Source organism: Felis catus, chromosome A3 (genome assembly GCF_018350175.1).
Source record: "Felis catus isolate Fca126 chromosome A3, F.catus_Fca126_mat1.0, whole genome shotgun sequence".
Taxonomy (NCBI): Eukaryota; Metazoa; Chordata; class Mammalia; order Carnivora; family Felidae; genus Felis; species Felis catus.
In genome coordinates this window covers 125,651,935-125,676,952 of record NC_058370.1, presented here as the reverse complement: position 1 = coordinate 125,676,952, position 25,018 = coordinate 125,651,935, and the positions used below count along the sequence as shown (strand labels likewise).

The window sequence follows — 25,018 nt, the reverse complement described above, 5'->3', positions numbered from 1 at the left end:
CACGTTGTGGCTCAAAAGATGTCAAATCCCAAGGAGACTTCTCTTTTTTTTAATTTGTTTATTTTGAGAGGGAGAGGGAATGGGAGGGGCAGAGAGAGGGAGAGAGAGAATCCCAAGCAGGTTGGGCACTCTCAGTGCGGAGCCTGATGTGGGGCTCGAGCTCACAAACTGATCTGAGTTGAAATCAAGAGTCAGACACTTAACCGACTGAGTCACCCAGGCGCCCCATGAAAATTCTGGAGGTATGTCCTAGCTTTAGATGCCCAACCAGGTATTCACAAAATAAAAAAAAAAAACACACATTTTAGTCAATTATTTTATTTTGAAATACATTAATGTGATACACAGAGACCTAATGAACATTGAAGCGAGTTAGTAGTTTGTTGGTGGTGTGTGTATGTGTGAGTGTGTGAGTGTGTGTGTGTGTGTGTATTCCATTTTGGATTCCTCCTATTTCAAAGAAATAACTATCTTCCCTAAAGACTTGGAACACAGGACTTTTTACCTTCTCTTTCTTGTTTGTCATACAAAGAAGGTACTTTGGTATTTTATGCAACTGGATTTTTAAGCCTGACTTTCCCTTGGAATAAAACTTGACTCAAGAGAGTGAATGCTCCATGCTGTGAGCAGGGTTAAACCACTGTTTTCAAAAGCTGGCAAACAGGTGAAAGGTTGGAGGTACATCTAAAGAGATAATCCAGGAATGCTTGGGGCAAACCCTATTGAGAAGTTCATGACAGACTAGGGTTTCAGGAGTTGGGCCAGAGAGGCAGTGGTGATATTGAGAATCACCTTTTGGCTACACCAAAATACATCCACCTATCACCAGAAAGGCCATGAAGCAACTGCTCAAACAGGCACATGAAAGTCTATGTGAAACCAGACTCAACAAAAGGTGGAGAAATAAATGAGCAAACCAAGGCTGAGTATTACGTTTGGCTCTGAGACTTCTGGCAACACAAATAAAAGGTGAAACATGGTGAGCTATGTGGTTCTTGTCAGAAAGGATGAAGGGGACCCATGTTTTTCTTGGTACTTAACTATAAACTAATTTTTCCAATACATCCTTATATGGGGGCGATGAACAAGCATATCAACATGCAAAATAAATTATTTAAAGTGGTACTTCTGAAGCCCTGGAATCACAGTCTTTACCAGGATTTGCAAATACTTTTTTCTTGGGTTTTTAAAGAAAATTTGATTTACAATAGCTCCTTTCCCTCCTGGTTTGAAAATCAGATTACTGGCTGAATTGTGCCCTCCTCCCCATTCATATGCTGAAGTGTTAACCCTCAGGACCTCAGAATGTGACCTTACTTGGAGGTAAGCTTTTACACAGTTAATCAGGTTAAAATAAGGTCATTAGTATGGGCTTAATCTAATATGATGGTGTTCTTACAAGAAGGGGAAATTTGGACACAGACAAGCATGTATCGTCACATAAAGATGAAGCCAGAGATAAGGATGATGTTTCTATAAGGCAAGGAATGCCAAAGATTACCAACAAACTAGCACCAGCTACACGGGAGCCAAGGAACAGCTTCTCCCTGACACCCCTCAGCAGGAACCAAGCCTGCTCAGACTTCTAGCATCCATTCTTGTTAGATGATAAATGTCTGCTGTTTGAGCCACTCAAGCTGTGGTACTTCATCAAGGAAGCCCTTAGGAAACTCATGCACATGTCATTGTATTTTTTTAGGCTGAGGGATCCTCCAATGCAGCTTTGCCTGGCAGTGAACATTTCTGATCAGGGCCTGAATCAAAGATTCTAGTGATTCAATTACAAACAAAATAATTGAGAGAAAAATGCAGTCAGGATAATTCCAAGAACAGTCCATGACTGAGAGCATTTTCCCTGTACCCAACGTCCCCAGCAACGATGCGCTCACATCAGGTCTGATCGTACCATGAAAAGTTCACATTTCTACAATAAAAAGTTCACATGTTTTCTTTGGTCTCGTCCTAATTTATATTGGTTCCCTTTTATGACAGGAGTCCAGGGACCAGAAAGAACTGGCCCAGGACCAAATGTAAATAAAACTTGAAATCTCTGTCATTTACCTGATCCCTAATTAGGAGAAGGGCAGCCCCTCACCCAAGCCTTTGCCAGTGCAGGTAATGCTGCTGGAGGGTCCCAACAGCTCCTTTTATGACTTGGGTGAATTTTGCCAAGTATTTGCTTGGTGTCACATTTATGAGCTTACTTAAGAATCTTTTGTACAAACGTTTTGAAGACTTACTTTGTGGACTTGCTCCAGAACTAGATTCCTGGGGCCTACTGCACAGTATTTTAACGAGGCCAAGAGGTAAGCTTTGCCTTCTGGGTATTTTCTCCTATCTTCTTTCCTGCCTCTTCTCCCTTCCTCCAGGAGTTCCTGTTCCTATAACAAACAAGTCAGCTACTACCTATGGGCAACATTCCCTTAAGCACCAACCATTGTCCTGCATCTTCCTGGGCATGGGCCTGATCTCTATGGGGAAGCTTACTATCTTAGAGCACCTGTGAATGTTCATGTGTGTATGCATGTGTGCGCATGCGTGCATACACTTGCAATTGAGGGAGAGCTTCTTGAAGGAGAACTGCCCACCTATTTGTAGAATCCAAGTATCTTGGCATTGCAAGAAAACTTTTAAAATGTCTGATGCAACTTCGACTCCAGCAACATTTGCTCCAATGAAAATTTGCTATACGGTATCTTTGCCAGCTGGTCATACAAGTTCTGATGGAACTCTTCCAGGATTAAGTCATCTCTGCATTTCATGGAGCCCACAAAATTCCAAAGACTTTTCATTGTTCTTGGAAGGTCTTCCACCTATTGAGATAGAACTTCTTTCTTGGCTCTAACCCACTGCAGCTCTTCCCCTAGACAGTCTCACTGACATGGGCATGGACTTATAGCAAAGTTAAATTGGGAGGGGAGCAAACTCTTAGTAATTCAGATATAAAGCACTGCCAGTTCTTCTCTCAAATGTCTGGGCCATCTTGGTGAAAGTACCCTCATAAATCTGTATAATTTGTGACAGGATCCCATCTCCTCCTTCACTCTCCAGATTATAGAATCCCCTGGCACAGGGCTGGACTGGGCTGGACCGCTTCGCCTGAGTCATATGTCTGTGAATGGTAGAATAAAGGGAAACAAGCAATATACCCTGGAAGTTCTAGAGACGGTGCCCCCTTGGGAGGATTTGGAAGACAGAAGTCAGGATCAGTGGGATGAAGGCATGCCACACAGGAAGGGGAAAAACTTAGCCAAGAAGACTGACCCTCGGCAGCCCTGGCATAGGGAAAGGGGCCTTCAAGGACTGGCATCTTGGTCCACTGGGGCTTTTCTGCTTCCTTATGTGATTTTTGGACTGTAAAGATTCTTCTGTTTTCTATTATTGAAAGGTATCTTCCCGTAACATTCTGAGAAAGCTCCTGATAAGAGGTATCTGCTCCAGAAATGTGGAGATGTGGCAAGGATGGCTGGGAGAGGGGCTGGGGGCAGGAGGCCTATGGCAGCAAAGGGAGTGCTATGTGATACCAACTCCAGAGAAATTGCTGGATAAGCCTGCTGACCCAGGGAAAGGTTACCCACGTCTGGCCTGGCTCAGAATGCTCTGCAGAACTCTGCCTATCTGCCCAATCACCATTGCTTTACATACTGCTTCCTTACACCTTAACAGAATTATATTATTTGAACAACTCAGAAGACGGCTTTTTGATAGATGAGAGAATTGAGAAGTTGAGTGATTTCCTCCAAACCACATAGGGAGTTAATAGTAGAGAGTTTTCCCTTGACCTTTTGGTCTTTCTGTTTCTACTGATACAAGTGAATGAGGGGAGTGAATTTCACCTCTTGAATTGTCTTGGCAATTGTCCCACTGACCCTTTGGCTCCATACCATATGACTGTGACCAAGGGGACCGCATCCAGAGGGAGGAGGCCTGCCATCTCTCTCTGAGGCACTTGGTTTCTCTAGCTTCATCATAGGTGTTTTGAAAGACTGAGCTAGGGTCCCATTCGTTGAGTAATTTGTTCAGAATATTTTTGCATTTTTTTCCATAAGGGTGAAAATAGACTTTAGCCATCAGAGAATAATATCAAGTGTTCATGCAAGGGTAAAATCAGTGTCCAGAATAAGAGTTGAATCCTCCTTGTTCTATTTATAAGTGTAAATTATTTAACCACACTGGTTACATTACCAGTTGGGAATACCTCCACCTGACTAAATATATATTCGTACACGTTGGCATCAATCTCCATTAACATAATATTCGCCATTATGGGAGCATTACACCATCATCCTACTCACAAATGTGACACAGAGCAGTGTCACAGACACCTCAATGCACGGGCCCTTAAGTCAAAATGGAAAGTTAAAAACACCTTCTGCAGGCAGCCACTGGCATTACTTCATATTTACATTAGTTTTGCTAATCTAGTAGAATGAACTTTTTCCCTAAGAAAATGTAATAGGAATATTTTATTTGAAAATTTTATGTGGTAAGCAGCTGTCTAAAGTCTTAATTCCTGTTTTCAGTAGGGTAAGTGGCAAACGCAACCAGGAAGGAAAAAAAATGCAGTTTCCCGAGTGCTAGCGAGGGCAGCAGGCAGTGGAAAATCCGTGCAAAGTCTTTCCAGGAAAACGTTCCTATATAGATCACTGTGCAAGTACTTAAATGTTGGTGTAGAAAAATATATCCACATTTCTTAATGAGATTGAGCAAAAGAGCTGGAAAGGCTCCCAGCAATCAGGAACCGGGCAGAGAGAGGGCCAGCAGATTGCAAAAGTCACACAGAAGGAGAGTGATCACAGGCACCCAGGCCCTGGCAGAGTGGCAGTCTGCATCCTTTGTACCCATTGCTGCACCTGCTACTGATCTCAGGGGTGTTACAGTTAGGACAGCAGGAGGGGAGCTCCGTGGACCCCCGCCATCACTCCAGCCATGGTGAGTCACATACCCATGACATCTGCCGTGCCCTGTTGTTCCTCTCACCTCTCTGATCAATTACTAAGCAAACACAGGGCCATGTTGCAGTCTCTGCCTTTTTCTGTCATAGAAATTCAAGCAGGAGCAAGAGCACAGTTTGTACTTACCTACATCTTGCACGAGTTAAATGAGTTGAATTGGTATAGTAAAAAGAGGAGTTTAAGGGATAGTCAGATGACAGTTCCTGTCTTTGTTCAGGTATAACTTTGGAGAAATTGCCCAATCTCTGAGCCTCTTAAACTAGGACAATATTTTTCTCATAATCTTTCCTAAGAATTAAATGGTGTACTGTATAAAAAGTTCATCCTAAAGGAGTTACCCAGTAAATGTTAATTTATAATTATATACAATTATATTAAAATTTTGTATAGAAAGATATATGTAACCTATATAATATATAGATAAAATATAGCATATATCATAGCATAATAACAACATGCAATAATCTCATCAGTGCCATGTTTTGAGGCAACATGGACTTTGCGACAGAAGAAGTGATGATCCCAGGAGCAGAGTATAGGCCTTAAAAAGAAGTAGAACATACAGAGGACACCAGTGTCCCTGGTGGACAGAGCTTTGCCTGCCCTTCCATCTTTGTTGTAACTGTGTGGAGGTCCTAGCAGAGTCTGATTCAGAAAAGTCTAGAACTCACTACAGACGAGGGCTTTTCTTCCCTGCTCTCTAGTTTACATTGTTTTTCTAAATATGTGTAAGACTGATGCCTACCTCACTTGACAGTCTTGTGGATTAAATAGAATAATGTATGTAAAAGTTCTCCAAATATAAGGCATTACTATGCTTAATAAATGGATGGTGTTGGACCATTGATGAGCAAGATGGTACCTGAAGATATTGAGAGAGCAGTGTAACGAGAATAATATTAAGGGAGAAAACCCTAGGTAAAATATACCAATACATTAGGCTGAGAAAAAGACTGAAGTCAAATTAGTTGGAACTGCATGGTTGCAGAAGCCAGAAACCCCAATACTGGGGGTACATCCTCATAATTAGTCCAGCTACCTACCTGGAGCTGGTGGAAGGGGCCATAAAGGAATGGTTGGTGCTTGGCTCCTCTGCCTCCCTTGGACAGAGCAAATGGAAGATACGCACATCGGTCAGAATCTATCTAGAGCACCAACAGAAGGCAGTGTTAGGAGGCCATGTGGAGCCTGGTAGGAAGTGTGGGAAACCCCTGGTCATCCCAGATCAAGATCCCAGGTCCCATGCAGCTAAAGAGACCTTTAGGGGCGCCTGGGTGGCGCAGTCGGTTAAGCGTCCGACTTCAGCCAGGTCACGATCTCGCGGTCCGTGAGTTCGAGCCCCGCGTCAGGGTCTGGGCTGATGGCTCAGAGCCTGGAGCCTGTTTCCGATTCTGTGTCTCCCTCTCTCTCTGCCCCTCCCCCGTTCATGCTCTGTCTCTCTCTGTCCCAAAAATAAATAAACGTTGAAAAAAAAATTAAAAAAAAAAAGAGAGTAAGCCTTTAGTGAGTCATACATCAAGCAGATCTTGGTTTGATTTGGTTTTTCAGGACAGTCTTTTGGTTGGTTGTTTGTTTTACGATATAAACGCATGTTATTATCTTAGAAGTAGAGAGAAGGAAGGAGAGATTAAGAGTTTGATATATGGACAAGTTTTGCATTATTTCAGAGATGGTCAGTCAGGGGTGGCCACAAGAGCTGACACAGGAAAGGCACAGGAAAACACATTGTATTATACTCACACATCCTAGGGATACAGGGACACCAAAAGCCATGAGGGAGCCACATGGAGGGGGAACATAAAAGAAAGGGGGTCAACCAAGCAGGTGGGGAGCCAAGAGAGAGTGAGGACCTGTGGACTAGTGTCTTTATTGGGAATCAGGCATGAGGGGATTTTACCACTGTGTATGATTATCACTAGGTCACAGTCAGGGGACGGCAAGAAGGGAACTTGTGGCAAGGAAGGACCAGCCTTATCATACTGGTACTCCTGGTCAGCTGGGTGGCATGTTCACAGATTGGTTGCGGGGAGGCTGAGGCATCTGAAAATGTGAAGTTTCAACATTTATGGTACAGGACTTAGTTGTTTCATCTACATCGTGTCTCCAGTAGGAAGAAAAGTGTGCAAATCCTCCATTTGACACATCCAAGTTAAAAGACAGGAAGTGATCCTAAAAATAAAAGCCATCCCTGGATTACACTGCACCAAAAGAAGATTACAGAAAAGTTGTAGAGAAATTAAAACCAAGATATCCTTTAGAAATGTTTTTGTTTTGTACATTGGGTCTAAGAGGCATGAAAAAACTGAGAATTTTTGTATATGAATTATAGGTGACTTAGTTCACACCTGTACTCATATACACATCTTCATACACACACACACACACACACACACACACACACACACACAAGCATTGGGTCATTTGTTGATAAATTCCAAAGGGATTGCCACAGTACTTGGCACAGAGTATGTACTCAATAAATACTCCTAGAAAACTTGTGGAGTAAGTTAATAGATGAATGAATGAATGAATGAATGATAGAGAGAGAGAGAGGGTGGGAAGAAGACAGACAGACACAGAGACACAGAGAGAGAAAGAGAAATGTTAATCCCTGACTTCAGAACTAGGATTCAGAGGTGCAGAATGTAAGCCACACTGACCATTCAATGGGCTTTTAGTTTGGCTTAAGAGGAATTTCTTCAAGGCTTTGGATAAAGGGTGATATGTGTATATGAAATAAGAAACCTGGACTCAACGGGACCTTAAACTAGCAAGTCCAAGGAAAATCAAAGGGCTATAGAGCCAAAATGTCTACATAATTGTGATGCATTTAATTTTCGTTACAAAAAAAAAGGTAAAACCTATATGTTGCAAGGGTACCAAAAATCTGTGGAGCAATGGAATGTTGCATGTGGTTATAAGCAAGTCATTTTATATCCCTATGACACAATTTGGCCATCTGTAAAATAAGATGAAATCACCCACTCACAATTCTTTTTATTTTTTCATGTTTTTGTTTATTGATTGATTGATTGAGCATAAGTGGGGGAGGAGTAGAGAGAAAAGGAGAGAGAATCCCAAGCAATTTCCACACTGTCAGTGTGGAGCCTGATGCAGGACTCGATTTCACAAACTGTGAGATCATGAGCCAAAATCAAGAGTCAGATGCTTAACTAACTGAGCCACCCAGGCACCCCCACCCACTCACACTTCTTACGCATATCATTGAAAGGTTGAGAAGCACAGGCAGGAGCTTGGAAGAAAATGTCCACTGGGGAAAACCTGAAGGGCTGTCACTAGGTGACATTGTCCCCTTTGGTAGTAAGGGTTTCTAATCATAGACATCATCCAGATATGCCAAAGAGTAGGCTGAGTCCACCTCTCCTTGGAGGAATACTTCAAGGAGATAAATAAAAAGCAGTAGTAGCTTGTCATTAAATTGGGGCCCCCACTGACTAATCCTACTTGAGCTAAATGCCAATTATTGAAGGGAGTGAATAGTGGAACATGTAGCTTATTGAAAGTCTGTGGGCTACAGGTCAGAAGACTCAGGTTTAGGTACAAGTTGTACCACTTAGAAGTTGTATGATCCTGGTCAAGTTACTTAATCTCTCTCCCCAGTTAATCCCACAAACCCCTTGCCAGGCACACAACACACTTGCCGTGTGTGTGTTGTGTGTGTCATCCTATGAATGAATGGGAGAATGATGTTGTGCAGATCAAACAAGATTGTGCATGTGCACATACTGTGCAACACTACACGGAGGTATGACTACTATTTTCCTAATAATAGACATTCTATAACTCAATATGAATCCCCGAAACTGGATTGATTGGCTTAACAGGACCATGTGGGCAGAACTTGGGGTGCAAGCTGACTTATTCTGTCATATAGATTTTCCCAGCTAGGAGCTCCAGCAGTTGAAGCCAAAGAGACCCTTTCTTGGAGTCCTTGTGGTGCATGCATGTGTGTGTGTGTGTGTGTGTGTGTGTGTGATACAAACGTGATTTGTGACTATGAACAGGACAGTAATGGTAGCACAATTTGTTGCACTGCTCAAATACATTAACAAATGAAATCTTTCTTCTCATTGCCTGTTCAGTTTATTTTTTCCCCCAACCGGCTCATTTGAGCCAAAAGAGAGGCAAGAATTTTCCACCTTGCTGCTTAATTGGCAGTCTGACATTTGGCCTCTTGCACCTCTCAGAAGTTTGGCCACAATGACTAGCCTTCTTCATGCCAAGCAGCATTAGCGCTCTGTTAACACTAGGCAGCGGCACAAGCAAGAAGTCCCCTTGTGGGAACAATGTGACTTCATGTAGCTGACATCTGAGCAAAGAAAACACCAAATAAGTCTGGACAGTTTCTTTATGAACAAACAGGAAGCAAAGAGAGAGCTAACTCATGGTCTAGTGTAAGAAGGTAGTGAGTCGCTGTGGATACCTCAGTGATAGAATTTGTAGGAACTGATAGGGACGTACACAAGTTTAAACATCAACAGTGCGTGTTTGAGAGGGGGCGTGTGTTGGTGGTTGATGGGGAAAAGCAAGCCTGCAATATAATGTGCCACCCTTTCAGCACCTTCTCTACATGCTTCACAGTCTGGCTTTCCACAGCCTTCTCTAATGCCCTTTTATCACAGAGTAGCCAACAACTGCCATGTTCAAGTCTTTGTTGGAAATTATTGAATACGCACCACTTTTGGAGAATTTGCCTGGGAAAAATGACTACTCTCCATGATTTGCCCATCGTTACCTCTTAGAGAGGCCTGTCTGTGGGTATCTGAGGGTTCCAAATCTATCATCCCACTACCTGCCGCAGGTGTGCAATTTCATTCCCAAATGACTGGATAATACCGATCAGTGTATTTTTGCAAAGATGGAAAACCCAACTAATTAGGGGAAGCAGTTCACTATGTCCATCTTTCTCAATGGAAAGATCCCCACGGGGGTTGATCCAGGCTGCTCATCTAGATCCTGCATTCTGTATTCTCCAGGGGACTTCTTCTTTTCATGCTCCTCTTTTCCACCAGCCATGAGTAAAGCCTGGGGACATTCTACTTTTTTGTTTCATTTCATTCTGAACTCTTAACGATAGCAACAAATCCTAATAACCATGCCTTTCTAGCATAGATTCAGGGTAACCCTCAGCGAAGTGAAAAGTTTGCCATTATGTGTTCCTCTCTGTGCTGATGGCTTCCAACTCCCCACACAAAGGGCCTTTCCCCATTCTGCTTCCCTCTCCCCCTTTTCATAGCCTCTTTTATTTATGTTAAGGCAGGATTTCTCCACTTCGGCATTATTGACATCTGGGGCCGATCCATTCTCTGTTGTGGGGGGGGGGGGGCTGCCTTGTACACTGGAGGATGCTTAGCAGCATCCCTGGCTTCTACCCATTAGATGCTGGTAGCACCCTGTCTCTCTCCACTTATAACAACTAAAAATGTCTTCAGACTTTGACAGATGTCTCCTTGGGGACACCATCATCCTAGATGGAGAACCACTGCACCAAAAGGACCTCAACGTGACCCTTTCCTAGGAAATTGACAATGAGCTGTCTTATAATGATGAAATTTGGAGCATTCACCAGCTTAATGCCCTTCCTGGGGATCCTGAGGTCACTTAATGAAGGCAGGCTCTTCTTGAGGGTAAGGCATCCCATGCAGTCATTAGCATTTATCAGAATTATATAATTGAGACCTATAATAAAGTGATCACAAGCATTTGGCCCAAAGCAGTAGCAGTTTCAGGTGTAAAACCTCCGATTCATTGGACTTCTGGGCCAGTGCACTCCCTTAAGATCCCAGAACAACACTCAGCTAGGCAGAAGCGATGCTCTCCATTCCTCAGATGATGTGTTTTCAAGCTCAGAACATACACCTATAAAATCCAGCACTTAGGAGCCAATATCTGTATGCATAGTCTCACACAATTTACGGCCCTGACCAGAAGGTGATGTCATCAAATGAGGCACATATTCTACACCTCGTTTTCCCGTGGTAGGATTTACACTTTCTTGGAGAATGTGGAGTTGGCAAAGAATGTCAAAAGTGAGCAGCAAAGACCCAAGGCAGGCACAAACTATTCTTTAAGAGTAAAGTCCTATTCCTGTGTGGTTTGTGATCAGCCAAAATGTGAGCACTTCAGCACATTTTGTGCAGTGTAAAATCATTTACCATGGTATGAGTGAGGGTTGCTTTAAATAGAATGAAAGAAAATTACTATTGCAGTAAGGAAGCTGGCTAATGAGCATTTGCTTGTGGCAGAACCCTTTCAGGGATCTGGCAAACTTAGACAACTGACTGAAACCCAATATTAGGTCTACTGATTAGCTTGGATGACTCCAATCACTCAGCAAACAAGGGATGTGAGCACAGATTCTGAGTCTGTGAACTCTTGTGAAGTTAAGACAAAGATTCTAACTTTTTTCTCTTTGAAAATAAAAAGGATTTTACCACCAATTCTTAAGGAGAATTATATATTTATATATTTGGCCAGTTATCTGTCTTAATAGAACATTTATAATTCATTCATTTGGACTTTAAGATTTTTCAAGTCTATTAAATTTACATAGCAAATCCCCTGATATTCATATTGATTCCACTGCTACTGATGAAATTAAAAATATTGAATGATGTGTCCTAAATCCTCAAAGGTTACTTCCAATATGGATTTAATTTTTTAAAACTCAAACACTTACTATCTGAAGACTGATTTTTTCCCCCATTTGAAGACAGCTCACAAAGCAAAGCTTTAACCTGGCACTTGGCAACTCCAAATGCACTTCATTCTTCTGGCAATGTGATCTTCCTGCTAGAAAAAAATTAACTCGTAGTATGATTTTTGAAAATCTATGGCTTTGGGATTATTGCCTATGCAACTGGGTTGGAGGCAGAATATTCTTTCTTGGCCATTGAGCTGCATATTAATCATACAGAGTAGAGTTTATGCAAGACCAAAACATGAAGCCAAAGCCCAACACTTTTCACCAAAAAGGAGAGAAGTACATCATGGAAGACGTAACATCATATTCTGTTGCTCAAATTTAAAAAAAAAGTGTTATGTCTTTGGGGAAATGGGCAGTCACTAGCTCATCTTTTGAGGCATGGCCATCAGACAGCCCTGCGTGTGCCCAGCACATGGCACTGTGCTTCTGGCTGATTCTGTCAGCAACCCACGTCAGAGTGTTAATGAATGCAGATGGAGAAGGTTTGGCTCCTAAGAACACCATGTTAAAATTTAAATTAGTCATGTGCTTAGGCATTTTTTTTCTTTTAGAATATAATAAACAGTCATGGTTTGTGGATGAGATAGTCTAATCAACTCTGCTCTGTGCTCCTCAGATTTTCTCTATTGCCCAAACACATGCTCACTGCCTGCTATAAATATGTTTTTCTCCCCATCAATAATATCTTTCCATCCTTCATTCTTTGAGGGATTTGTGCCAGGACTGGAATCAAGCATCAACTCCACTAGAAGTTCATCTCTGGCCTCCCAGATGGTAATAATGCTTCTTTTCTCCCTACTCCCCATCACATTGTACATATCCCCATTACGGTGCTTCTTGTGTTGTGCTATGATCATCCATGAGCATTTTTGTCTTCTTTTTCATTGCATAAGCCCTTCCAGGATAGCACTGTGTCGTACCCACCTCTATGTCTGCAGGGCAGGCACACAGTCACTTTCTACACACTTCTGATAAAAGGATGAATGAATAAGTGGCAATGAATGGGCATAAGAATTGCACTGACTACTTTCTGTCTGAAGTTGACAAGAATTCCAGGAACATCTGTAATATTATCCACCTGTTAGGTCAGAAGGCAATGGACACGACTTGGCTTTCCTGTCTTGTGGACAAAGGAGCTCAGTTAGGTAAGAAATGTAAAATCTTAGAGCAGAACCTGGTATTCCCATCCCCTCAGTTGTTTAACTCTTATTTTTCTAGTTTTAAAAAGTTACTGTTTTTGGTAATTTTCCAAGGAAACTTTGAATCTAATCAGAGAAACTCTAAGTAGAGAGAGAAGGCAAATCTGCCCCAAAGGTCACCAGACAACTCAAGGCAATAGAGACATGTGCAGGATATTGGGGCTGTCAGTCAAGCAGCCCATGGGAATGACCCTTTGAAACTCATTGCCGTCCTGATCACTCCATAGATATCATGGGAATAGTACTAATTAAATTAGTGATCTATTTCTGAGAGGTCTAGGGAAGATAACTTTAAGATACGCTTTTCATTTAGTTTTTCTTGAAGATACAGTGCATCGTAACCAATCACTATTTCTTCTGCCATTGGCTCCTGGCAGGTTTAGAATCCAACAAGTAGCTCATCTCTTCTCTAGCAAGTGTCTCAGACTTACAATCTACACTTTTGTGGTGGTCTCATTCTTGCGTAAATTTATCTTTCTATCCTTGTATTACTTTTTGCTTCTTTACCTAGTTCTGATAGATGTTATTGTTGTCTACTTTTATTAAAATTTTTTTTAATGTTTATTTTTGAGAGAGAGACAGAGTGCGAGCAGGGGAGGGGCAGAGAGAGAGGGAGACACAGAATCCAAAGCAGGCTCCAGGCTCTGAGCTGTCAGCGCAGAGCCCGACGCTGGGCTCGAATTCACAAGCTGTGAGATCATGACCGGAGCCTAAGTCAGATGCCCAACGACTGAGCCACCCAGGGGCCCCTACTGTTATCTACTTCTGATAGATGCTATCCTGCTGGTTTGTGGTATTTTTATAAACAGCCATAAATCCTTTTCGAATTAAAGTAATGTAGTAGAAATATTACATATTTATATAAAAACAGAAGCAATAATCAAAATAGTTAATAACTACTATGACATTGCCATTGACCAATCAGAAAGGTGCTATCCATTAATGAACAAAAATGTCACACTGGTGCAAGCAAGCAGAACACCATCCTTGCTGATCAACAAACTAAGCAGCATCATTTCAGGTGGAAGAGAGCATTTGGCTTGGATTCAAAGGACTAGGAAAAGCACTGCCAACAAGGAGAAGTACTGAAGGAAAAGTCAAACAGATTTGATTCGGAAAGCCTGGCTCTGTTAGTCACTTTCTGAGTTTCAGATTTCTCACCTGCAAAAAAGGAAAAGAATACTTGCCTGCTTCGCTGGGCTGGTAGAGAAAAGAAGATATATGAGTTCTCTGCCAAAAAAAAAAAAAAAATATATATATATATATATATATATATATATATGAACTAATGTAGAAATGTTGCACCTCAAATGATTATTTGGGCCTTTCAGCAAAATTTTTCAATGAATCACATCTCCTTCCAGTTTTTCTCATAGCAGGGAACCTTTTCACACATTAGCAATGTCTCAACTTTGGTCTTCTTGGATAATTTTACAGATTGTTACTCAAATTAGTGGATTCTGTAATGGAGCAAAGTAGATACACGAGGTGGCCAGGAGCTACAACTCTGTGCACAGACTACTCTATAGTGGCCTTGGGATTGGGCCACATGGCCACAGGAGCAGCCAGAAAAGAGGAAGGGGCAGGTGAAGCCAAAATTCAAGCCAGGCATTTCAACTTCAGCCCTGAGCCAACGAGGTCATTTTCCACGTGTTCTTGGCTTCCAATGGATTAAATGTCTCCTAAATGTTGAACACACTAATCTAAGCCCATTTGATGAGCCAGCCAGGCCAGCACAATGGTACTTGCCATCCTGGCTGTGTCATCTGGAGCTGGATCTTTGCGAGCACAGCTACCAAGCCAGGGCTTGAGGTTATAATTTGTCCTTTATGTCCATGAGTTGCTTGTCCTCAGAGGGGATAACCTCCGTTTCTGGGGAGCTCACTCCATCATATCTCTTAGAGGCAGAAGGGTATGGTGGTTAAAACTTTCTGACATGGACTATCTGTGTGGTTTTGGCCTTCAGTTTATTCATATATCATGTGGAAATAATGAGTAGCCAAGTCAGAGTGGTAGCAAATATTTAATGAGATCATTCACATAAAGCAGACTGCTTACTGCTCACAGAATCATTCTATGTGTGTAAAGTATAATTACTATCCATGCCCCCACAAGAGAATAATATAGTTTCAAACTCATTAACACGGCAAGGCTGCTACTGATTGTTCAAGCTCATTCCCACCCTCTCACAGAAATTCGTTATTATAGCCACACCTCACATTTTTTTTCACACCTGCTCTGCTTTAATTGCTCTGCCCCCTCTGCATGGAAAGCTGTGATACTGTAATATAATAAGAAGTGTATACTTGATCTTTGTTCCCAATTCCTGGCACAGAACTGCCAAACTCTTGGAGTTTCCTGAGTGATAGAGGAGAAAGGAACATCTTTTATTTTTCATAATATATCCCTTTCAACCATACGTGAGTTTATACTAATGGGGTGACTTGTGGAAATCTCCAAAAGATGGAGGGATGCTTCCAGGAGAACCAGCCATGTGATTACGGGGTTGTAACTTTCAGTCCCTTCCCCAACCTCCTCAGGAAGGGGAGAGGGGCTGGAGACTTTCAATTACCAGTGGCCAATGATTTAAGCAACCATGCCTATGTAATGAATCCCCCACAAAAGCCCCAAACAACAGGGTAGAGAGAGGTTCCTGGTTAGTGAACACATTGAGGTGTTGGGAGAGTGGTGAACCCAGAGAAGGCATGGAAGCTCCATGAACCCCTTCCCACCTTGCCCTATGCTTGCTTCTCTTCCTTCTTGCTGTTCCTGAGTTGCATCATTTTATAATAAACTGGTACACTAGTAAGTAAACTGTTTTCCCAAGTTCTGTGACCTATTCTAGCAAATGTACCAATCCAAGGAGGAGTTGTGAGAACCCCCGTTTATGGCCAGTCAGTTAAAAGTACAGGTGACAACCCAGGCCTTGCAATTGGTTTATGAAGTGGGGGACAGTCTTGTGGACTAAGCTCTTAACCTGTGCGGTCTGTCCAGTTAGTGTAGGAATTTAAATTGTAGGACACTCAACTGGTGACTGCCGAGAACTAGAGAATTGCTTGGTGTGGAAAAACCCACATATCTGATGTCAGAAATGTTGGTGTGAATATAGAAAAAAACGGTGTTGCTGTGGTTGTTGTTGCTGCTTAATGCCTTTATGGATTTTTACTTCTTACTACATCCTTGTAGCAACTCAAAGCCATCCCACTCAGGAAGTCTTCTCGTAGATATCTCTCAGGATGAGATAAGTGTCCATTCCTTGCTATCTTGCTTTCTGCATGAAACTCAAGTCTTCTCCCACCTGGATTGTTGAGACAGAGACTACATTTTTTCATTCTGCTATCTTCCCCAGCATGACCTAACAGAAAGTTGGCGCTCAGTAAACATCGAATGAAATTGTAAATGGACAAATAAGTTTAACATATTGGGATATTTGCATTGTGTCCAGGCTTATGAGGTGTCAGCCAACATGGTATGACTTCATAGATGCAAGGAAAGTGGCCTGATGTCCTCAAGTGCCCTTCCACCAGGGGCCTCATTTCTCAGAGCTCCACTCATTCATCTATCCTTGCATAGGCACAACACTGTGCTGGATTCCTGTAGTATAAAACACAATCAGACCTGGATGCTACTCCACAACAGTCTTCCCCTGTGCTGATGGTTTTAAATCCCTATTTTGAGTTTGGACAGTGTGTGCACAGGAAGCTCTTCTCTAAATGTCCTTTATGCCTTTGGAACATGAATGAAGGATCTCAGATACATTCTGGCTGGGGCACTGAGGGAGAAATACGGAGAACCTGAGGCCTCTGGGCATTTAGAGAGGGCCAGGGAAATGATTGTCAGGGAGGAAAGGAAAGAGCTAGAGGGGGCCAAGTCAGAATGTCTCTGCTTAAGACACATCACTGAAGGAGCTGGCCCAGGAGGAAGGCTTATTAATAATTAGTCTCAGTGGGAAAGAGATCTGAAAATAATGATGCTCTAAAAGAAAGAGTCTATCTTGGAGCTAAATAGACCGTAGTTTGAATCTCATCTCTCCACTTAGTAGCTAGAAAGACCTGGGCAAACTTCATAGTCTCTGATCTTCAATTTCCTCATCTGTGCAAATGGAGATGGCCTCATGGTGTTTGTTGTGATGTTTAAATAAAATTTAGTGGGGCACCTGGGTGGCTCAGCCGGTTAAGCGTCCGACTTCGGCTCAGGTCATGATCTTGTGGTTCGTGAGTTCAAGCCCCGCGTTGGGCTCTGTGCTGACAGCTCAAAGCCTGGACCCTGTTTCAGATTCTGTGTCTCCCTCTCTCTCTGACCCTCCCCTGTTCATGCTCTGTCTCTCTCTGTCTCAAAAATAAATGAACGTTAAAAAAAATTTTTTTAATAATAAATAAATAAATAAATAAAATTTAGTACCAAACAGCCAGTTAGATTGCATGTGTTCGATAAATGCCACTCTTTTCTCCTCTCCTACTAAGTACAAAGCAATCTCTGTGCTTTGATGTGCTTTCAATCCACATGGCTATATATCTCTTCACATACAAATCAAGAAAGCAGGTAGGGCACCTGAGTGGCTCAGTCGGTTAAGCGTCCGACTTCGCCTCAGGTCATGATCTCACATTTGGTGAGTTCGAGCCCCACATCGAGCTCTGTGTTGACGGCTCAGAGCCTGGAGCCCGCTTCGGATTCTGTGTGTCTCCCTCTATCTCTGCCCCTCCCTGCTCACCTCTGCGTCTCTCTCTCTCTCTTTCAAAAATAAACTTAAAAAATTTCAAATCAGGAAAGCAGGGGCTGCAGGCAAAGCAGATGCTGTGCTGACTTCAGGCACGATGTGGCTAGGGCTGCTTGGGTCTACATCAGGTAAGACAGCCTAACCAGGATTCAGAAGAGACTTAGATGGATTCCCTCAAGATGAGCCCAGTCCCTCCTTAAGATATTGCTGTTGGAAGTGCTATCCTTGTAGCTCCAGACACTAGGAGAGCTGACTGGCGGGGCAGCACCGGCCCCCTAGCTCTAGCTCTTACCTGTTGGTAGCCAGAAGCTGGTCCCACTGCTCTCCCAGAGTCTGATACTGTGGGCAGGCACAGAGGGTGAGAGGTGGGGTGGGGCTGTGCTTCATTCAAACATGCAACTTCAAAGTCTCTGGGGATGTCGTCTGGCATGGACGAGAGTCAGGGGCAGCTGGAACTGTGGAATTTCCAGTTACAAAAGGTCCCATTCAGAGCTGCATGCCCTGTTGCACAACAAGGGAACAAGGAGACATTTGATGGCATTAAAAAGCCCTTGAGCTCAAAACAAAGGGACACAACTCTCTCTGCGTTGTCTTCTGAGCTTTAGACCTGGCTTATGTGATGAGAGGTTATAAAAACAGGTGACATCTTATCTCAGTCTGCCTTGACAGAGAGCTAGCTTCTGGACATAGACCCGGAGGCAATGTCCTCTGACGTGGGTCCCCCCAAAGGCTCTAGCATCCATTTAATCTTGGCAGTAAAGGAGCTGGGTCAAAGACCCAGTCAGCTGGTACATAAATACAAACTCTCTGAGACTCATCTCCCTCATTCTGGTAACCAATCCATTCCCCCATTGCTTCCTGCACCACTCCCATATCCATCCGTATTATACTGTCCATTTAGCCCACGAGTTCTGAAAGTGACCTGAGAGGCACAATCTCTGAAACCATGTCTAAAAACTTCCACAACAGTCCCAAATCATAGTGTCACCCTGAGCTGAAATTCATATTTAAGAGGTTACTCCAATAAGCTGTATGTGCAAGAGCATCTTATATACATAGTTTATGATTTATTCCTTATACCTGGATGAGGGAACAGAAGCTCAGAGAAGTTGTCCTCGGCCCAGTACTAGTAAGTGACAGAACTGTGGATTGTCACCCATCAGCATCATCATGACATCTGCGTCGGCCCCTCACATACAGTATTTGCCATTGTAAGAGAGTCCACCTCCCCCAGTGGTGATCATGCAATGGACAAGAGCCATGGTAGACATTGGTGGATACTGCTGGAATCTTCTGGAGTGCCTTTAAAAGAGCTTAGCACAGAGCTTTTAAAAAATTGATTCTAAAAATAATCTAATTATTTATGCTGAGTATATATGTACACTGATCAGTATCTGATTTTGCTAATTTCTCCATGCACTAGTGGCTCATATCCCATTTCTAAATTAGAAATTTCATAAATCGCTGTAAGTGTGCACCTTCAGAAGCATAATTATAAGCAGCACAATGTATATTTTAAAGTGTGAAACACAAGTTTCAGGAACACGGTATCCCTGTGCAGACAGAAAAGGTAATTACTTACATGCCAACTCACGACTGGGAAAATGAGGTCACCAAAGAGACCTTAACAATGGAAATCTTGTGTTTCTGGGGCACATGTTCAGTCAGAGACATGAAATTTTAAAGAATCTTCATCTGCAGGAATGATGCCAGCTCCTCTCTCCTGCACATCCTCTCTGTGGATTAATCATCGGGCCCCCGGTAACCACAATGTGACCGCTATGTGAGGCGCCTTCTTCCCTGAAACAATGAAGTTCTGTCCGTTTGTCTTTGGGAGGCATTTACAGCTCGAGGACATCGCTCTGTTTTATTTCAAGTGCTCAGCGCTGGCTTCTTGGGACATGGCTGGAAGGGGTGTTGAGCTGGATTGGGCAATAACAAATGTTCCAGTGGGACACTGAGACATTCTTACCATGGGGCACCCAGCAGGGACACATTTTGAAAGGTGAGGAAGGCAAGAGTGTGTTTCATAAAGCCCAGTGTGAACACGTTTCCCCAGTACTCTGGTGAAGCTGTGAGGGTCCTGGTCTCAAGGCCTTAGTGGGGTCTTCCTCATGTAAAGGTTATATGACAGGGAGGAACACAATTGCTAGAGCCCTGACTTTGTCTCGATAACTGGTGAGATGAAATAGTCTCTGTTCATCTGGCTGGGTAGAGCTCCGGAATGCGGTAGCTCTGCCTGAGGGGCCCCCGTGGAGTATACAGAGCAACATTGTCATTCCCAGAAGAAGGTGGCAGCCGCCTTGCACAGTAGGCTGCCCTCCCACCCCCATGCATAAAGGCAGCAACCCAGAGTTTTTAAAATAATAAACAGCTGGCCATGGGCTCCCAACACAAACTGCAGAATACCAGTACAATTCGACTTGACTGAACAGGTTTTAGACCACAACACAGGAAACCCAGAGTCCAAAGGCTTCCCACTCTACACACTGTGCTTCGGAATCCATTAGAATGATCATCTTGAAGCTTCGTGTCTGGGAGAGAATCTCCTACATAGCAGCCAAGGAGGAGGAGATTCAAAGGTCTTGAGTTAAGCCATCTTGCTTCCCGTCTTTGGGATATGCAAATGTAAAAGCCACTGGGGTTCTGAGCGTCATGTGGACATGACTCCTTCTCCCCAGGTCTGAGTGGGTCTCTCTACTTGAGTGATTTGCAGGGCATCTGGGTAGCTCAGTCAGTTGAGTGTCCGACTTCAGCTCAGGTCATGATCTTGTGGTTCAGTTTGTGAGTTCAAGCCCCACATCAGGCTCGCTGCTGTCAGTGCAGAGCCCACGTCAGTTCCTCTGTCCCCCTCTCTCTCTGCTCCTCCCTTGCTTGTGCTCTCTCAAAAATAAATAAAAACATCTTTAAAAAAGTAACTCTCCAACCTCCCTCCTCTAACTCAGAGCTGGACGCAGGGAAAGCTCAGGCTGGGAGATGAGGAAGGACAAGATCTCAATCAAGTTCATAAAAAAGACCTCTTTAGCAACCCTGTTCTGAACTTGTAGAGTGATGTTGGTGCAAGAATGGCAGTAGTAACTCCTCTGCAGTCTGAAAAAAGTGGAAACAACCAAAGACTGGGAATCGGAGAAACTGGATTTTCTTTCTGGCTCTATTACCTGAAGATCATGTGACTTCGGATAGATTATTTACCTTTCCTGGGACTCAGTTTCCCCATCTACACCTATAAAATAAAGGTAATAACAAACTTGCCCTGGGGTCATGCCATAGTAGATAACTAATATCAATTATGTAATTAACTACTGATTGAAGGCTTAATAGCTACCTCAAAGTTGCTGTATTAACTGAGATGGTCTCTGACACTTGTCTCATAAATGATAAACATGTGCAACTTAGAAAGTCTGATAAGGAAGCCTACCTCCCCAAGAAGCCTGGAGAAAGCTTCTCAAGATGTGGGGATTCACAAAATGTGGGCTGCAGGACACTGATTCTATGACATATTAACAGGTATTCTGTGCAGGGAAATTTTCATGGGGAAATAGGAAATTCTGAGTTAAACAAATGTAAATAGGTTTCTGTGCTGTAGATTTTTCTAGGGTGTGTTGTAAATTTGTGAGAGACATCCAAGGCCACTTTTTCCAAGTTCACCTAGTCATTGAGCCCCTTTCCACGTGGTTCTCCAGAATCTTGTCTTCTTGAGTGATATACTAAAGACCAAAGTCAGGAAAATAACTGCTTTAGACATATCCTTGCGAAGGAGTTTCCATGGAGCCCCTCCTAGGCAATAAACCTTTTGGTTTCAGTGGCTGAATATGTATTTATTCCCTTGCCAAGTATTTCACAAGACTGTGCCCACTTCAGGTTATTTCAGGCTATCAGCATGCTTTCATAATAAATTGTTTTCATCTGCAAAGTGGAAATAAATATTGGTAAAGAGAACGGAGCAGCCAGCAATTTGAGTTCCTATCTCACCAGTGTCTAGATACTTCCTGGTGATGGCATATGAGCTGCACCCTTTAAACCCTGAGAAGGAGCCACATCCACAGAGGTTAAAGTGAAGGAGCTGGGTGACAGAAACAGCCCCACAACTTCCAGACTGAAGGAATGAGGTAAAGGAACCCTATTGTCTTCTAAGGGTCTGAGATACTCAAGAAGCCACCAAAGGCCCCTGCAGGAATCATGAGTATGTGCCATAGAAGAGCCTAGAAAACAAAGGACTAGCTTCTCCAAAATAACCCATATGCCTAGGTCAATCCAGTGATACCAAGAACCAGGAGCTGGTGACAGATCTTCATTCATGGTTATCTTCATGTGTATGAATAGAAACAATTAGCCCATGACAGAGTTTTGGAGCCCCTCAACGGAAACCAGATGATATCTGGCATTGGTGTTTTCTCACCATCTTAGAAAACAAGCTTCCCTTTTGGGGAGATGAACTTGATAGTCTGGGGGTTGGGGAATATCAGAAAACTGGTCTACCACCTCAAAGAGGGGAGCTGTTTTTCCAGGTTGCTGGGACAACTCAGTGACAAGCTTAAGGAAGCCCTTTCGTGAGGAGCTTGAGGCACAAGTCCTGCCTGGGATCAGCAATTCTGAGCCTGTCCCCAGGGTCCTGTCACTCCACAGTTAACACTCCTGAATTTACAGTCTCCGCAGTCATCTTCAAACTTGCCTGGATGAGAGGGGGGGAAAAAGAAAAAAAGGCAAAAATATTCAGAGAAAAATACATTTATTCATTAATGATTGCTAAAAAGCTTCAAAATGCTGAGTTTAAAAAATATTTTTTGTGTATTCATTGATGTATTCACTCAGAACCAATCAAGACTCTCCTGTGCTAGAGATTGGTGATCAAAGAATGAATGACGTTAGTTGATGCCCTGGAGGAGTCCACAGTCGGTTGGAGGGGGGGGGGGGGAGGGACTCAGTCTCACAGCCCACAACGTGGAATATTCCATAGAAGACACAGGGAACTGTAGGAGAACTGAGGTAAGGTTCTGAATCAAGCCGAAGGGAGGCTCTGCTATAACACATCCTCGGCTAAGGTTCAGCATGACAGCAGTTGGTCAACCAAAGAAAGGGGCTGAAGAGAGAAGGTTTCCAGACCAAGGAAGCAGATAGAAGGGATGTCCTTGTCCCAGTTTTTCCTATTCCCTGCATCTGCTTTCTGTTGCTGCTATAACAAGCTACCACAAGTGTAGTAGCTTACAACAATACAGACTTATGACTATAGAGTTCTAGAGATCAAAAGTCTGAAATGGGTCCCATGGAGCTGCAGTCAAGGTGCCCGCAGGTAGGCTCTAGGGGAGAACTCATTTCCTTAGCTCTTCAAGATTCTAGATGATGCCCAAATTCCTTGGCAGGTGACTCCCAGCCAGCAATTACATCACCCTGACCTTTACTTCCATGTTCACTTCTCTTCAAACTCTCACTTGCCTGCCTCCCTCTTCCCCTTATAAGGACCCTGTGATTACACTGGGCAACATGGATAATCCAAGATAATCTCCCCACCTCAAGATCCCTAACTTTATTCTATATTCACTCATATCTACAGAGACGCTTTTACCATGTAAGGTAGCATATTCACAAGTTCTGGGATTAGAACATGGACATTTTTGGGAGGGCCACCATTCTGACTACCATACCATTTATGGCACTAAGTTTCTCCACTCATAAAATGGGTTGGATCTCATGGCCTCTAAGAACCTGTCCAGTTCTACCAGTGGGTAGCAGATAGTTATCCAAAGATTAGAGCCTGGCAGACCATATCAGGAGACTGATATGACTTTCCACTCTAGGTGCCTAAACAATTGAAACAGCTTTAGATTCCTGGTCTTTGGTATGAGACAAAAGCCCGAGAGTATCTCCACTACACATGCTCTGCCCATGGTTCTGCAGTCACCTGATAGAGACATCAGGAGATTGACCCATCCATACCTGGAACAAAGGGAAGGAAAAATAAGATTCTCTTCCTTTACTAGAAGGAAAACCTTGTTCTAAAAGTCCTCAGGTCTCTAGGATAAAGGACCTTTTATAAATTTTTTTTAAAACATTTTTTATGTTTATTTTATTTTTGAGAGAGAGAGAGAACACAAGGGGGAGGGGCAGAGAGAGAAAGGGAGACACAGAATCCAAAGCAGGCTCCAGGCCCTGAGCTGTCAGCACAGAGCCCGATGCAGGGTTCAAACTCATGGACTGTGAGATCATGACCTGAGCTGAAGTCGGCGCTCAACCCACTGAGTCACCCAGGTGCCCCAAAGGACCCTTTTTTTTAAATCACAAACTAATTCATTTTTAACTGCTCCTTTACCGAATTCATTGAAGAGTTAATTAAAACCCTGCACAAATCATCATAGCAAACATGAGAATAAAGTAACGCTTGAAGTGCAGAATGAGACTGAGCAATCATTTTCACTGGAAGGATGCCTAATCTCCAGCGGTCATGGAGGAGGATTAAATGAGAGAGGGAATAGCATGGCCAGGTGGGGGGAACAGAAATAAAAAAAACCTTAAAATGAGAGTCCAAAACTGGGTACAAGATTTCACTTGGCTGCTACATTATAGGTCACTGTAAACAAGTCCCTCTCTTTTCATGTTCTTGGTTCTTCTTCCTCAAGAAAAAAAGACAAGTGTTGGGGCTGGGGCTCTCTGAACTCAGCATTCCAGAACCAGGGGCAAGGAGTGGACGATATGTCTCCTAACAGTGATTTTTGGATACATTTTTCTTTCCGTTTCTGTAGGTCAGAAGAAAACCAGTGATGTGAACTATCCAGCGAACTCCTGAGAAATAGTGTCTCTATCCACAAGGTAGAAGATGTTATCAGTATAGAACTTTCCACCTTTACTGACATTTCTTATCTTCTGTCATCTGCACAGTGACTATGAAAAATGCTCTCCGTTGGGTGTTTCTGATTCATTTTTGTGATGGTTCCATGATGTCTGAAGAAGTTAAAGTTTAAACTCTTTCCCTTCCCTGTTGGCCTTTACAGCTCTGTGGATTCTGCTCATAACTGGGCTGATTCCTAAGTCCTGAGCCTTCTAGAAAGGCAGATGGCTTGACCAGAGTAAGTGGCTGTATTTGCTGAGGAGGAAAACTCCACCAGCTTTTAAATGGTTCTCTTATACAGCAGCAATAAATGTGAGCCAGTCTGTCAATGCCTCCATTTTCAGCTGGTGTTTGAAGATCTCTATCTAGGAATAAACTTCCTCAAAGATAAAACAACAGGCTTTAGCGTTGGAGACAATAGTAATATTGTCTTGGGAGGTGGAGACACTGGTCCTAAAGGCACTTAGAGAACACAGTGTACTCTTCTCGTTGATCCCGACAATTTATGTATTGTTCAGGAACTAGCCCCGAGCAAAGTCAGAGGAGAGTCAGTTTTGGGGGTCCTTTAAAACTCGGAAGTCAGCCTGCAGTCTCCAA

General features: G+C 43.1%; 1 long non-coding RNA gene across 3 annotated transcripts in view; it reads right to left on the bottom strand.

Moving 5' to 3' along the window:
• Positions 1-14,885: 14,885 nt before the first annotated feature.
• LOC109498373 overlaps positions 14,886-25,018 on the bottom strand; it is a 206,814-nt gene continuing 196,681 nt past the window's right edge. For 2 of the 3 annotated variants that reach the window (XR_006595943.1, XR_006595944.1), the window contains 3 exons: positions 18,679-22,270; positions 17,891-18,099; positions 14,886-16,475 (listed from right to left, as the gene is read on the bottom strand). This is a non-coding gene — a long non-coding RNA (uncharacterized LOC109498373). The remainder of the gene's footprint in view (positions 16,476-17,890; positions 18,100-18,678; positions 22,271-25,018) is intronic. The other variant, XR_006595945.1, reaches the window with a different exon arrangement.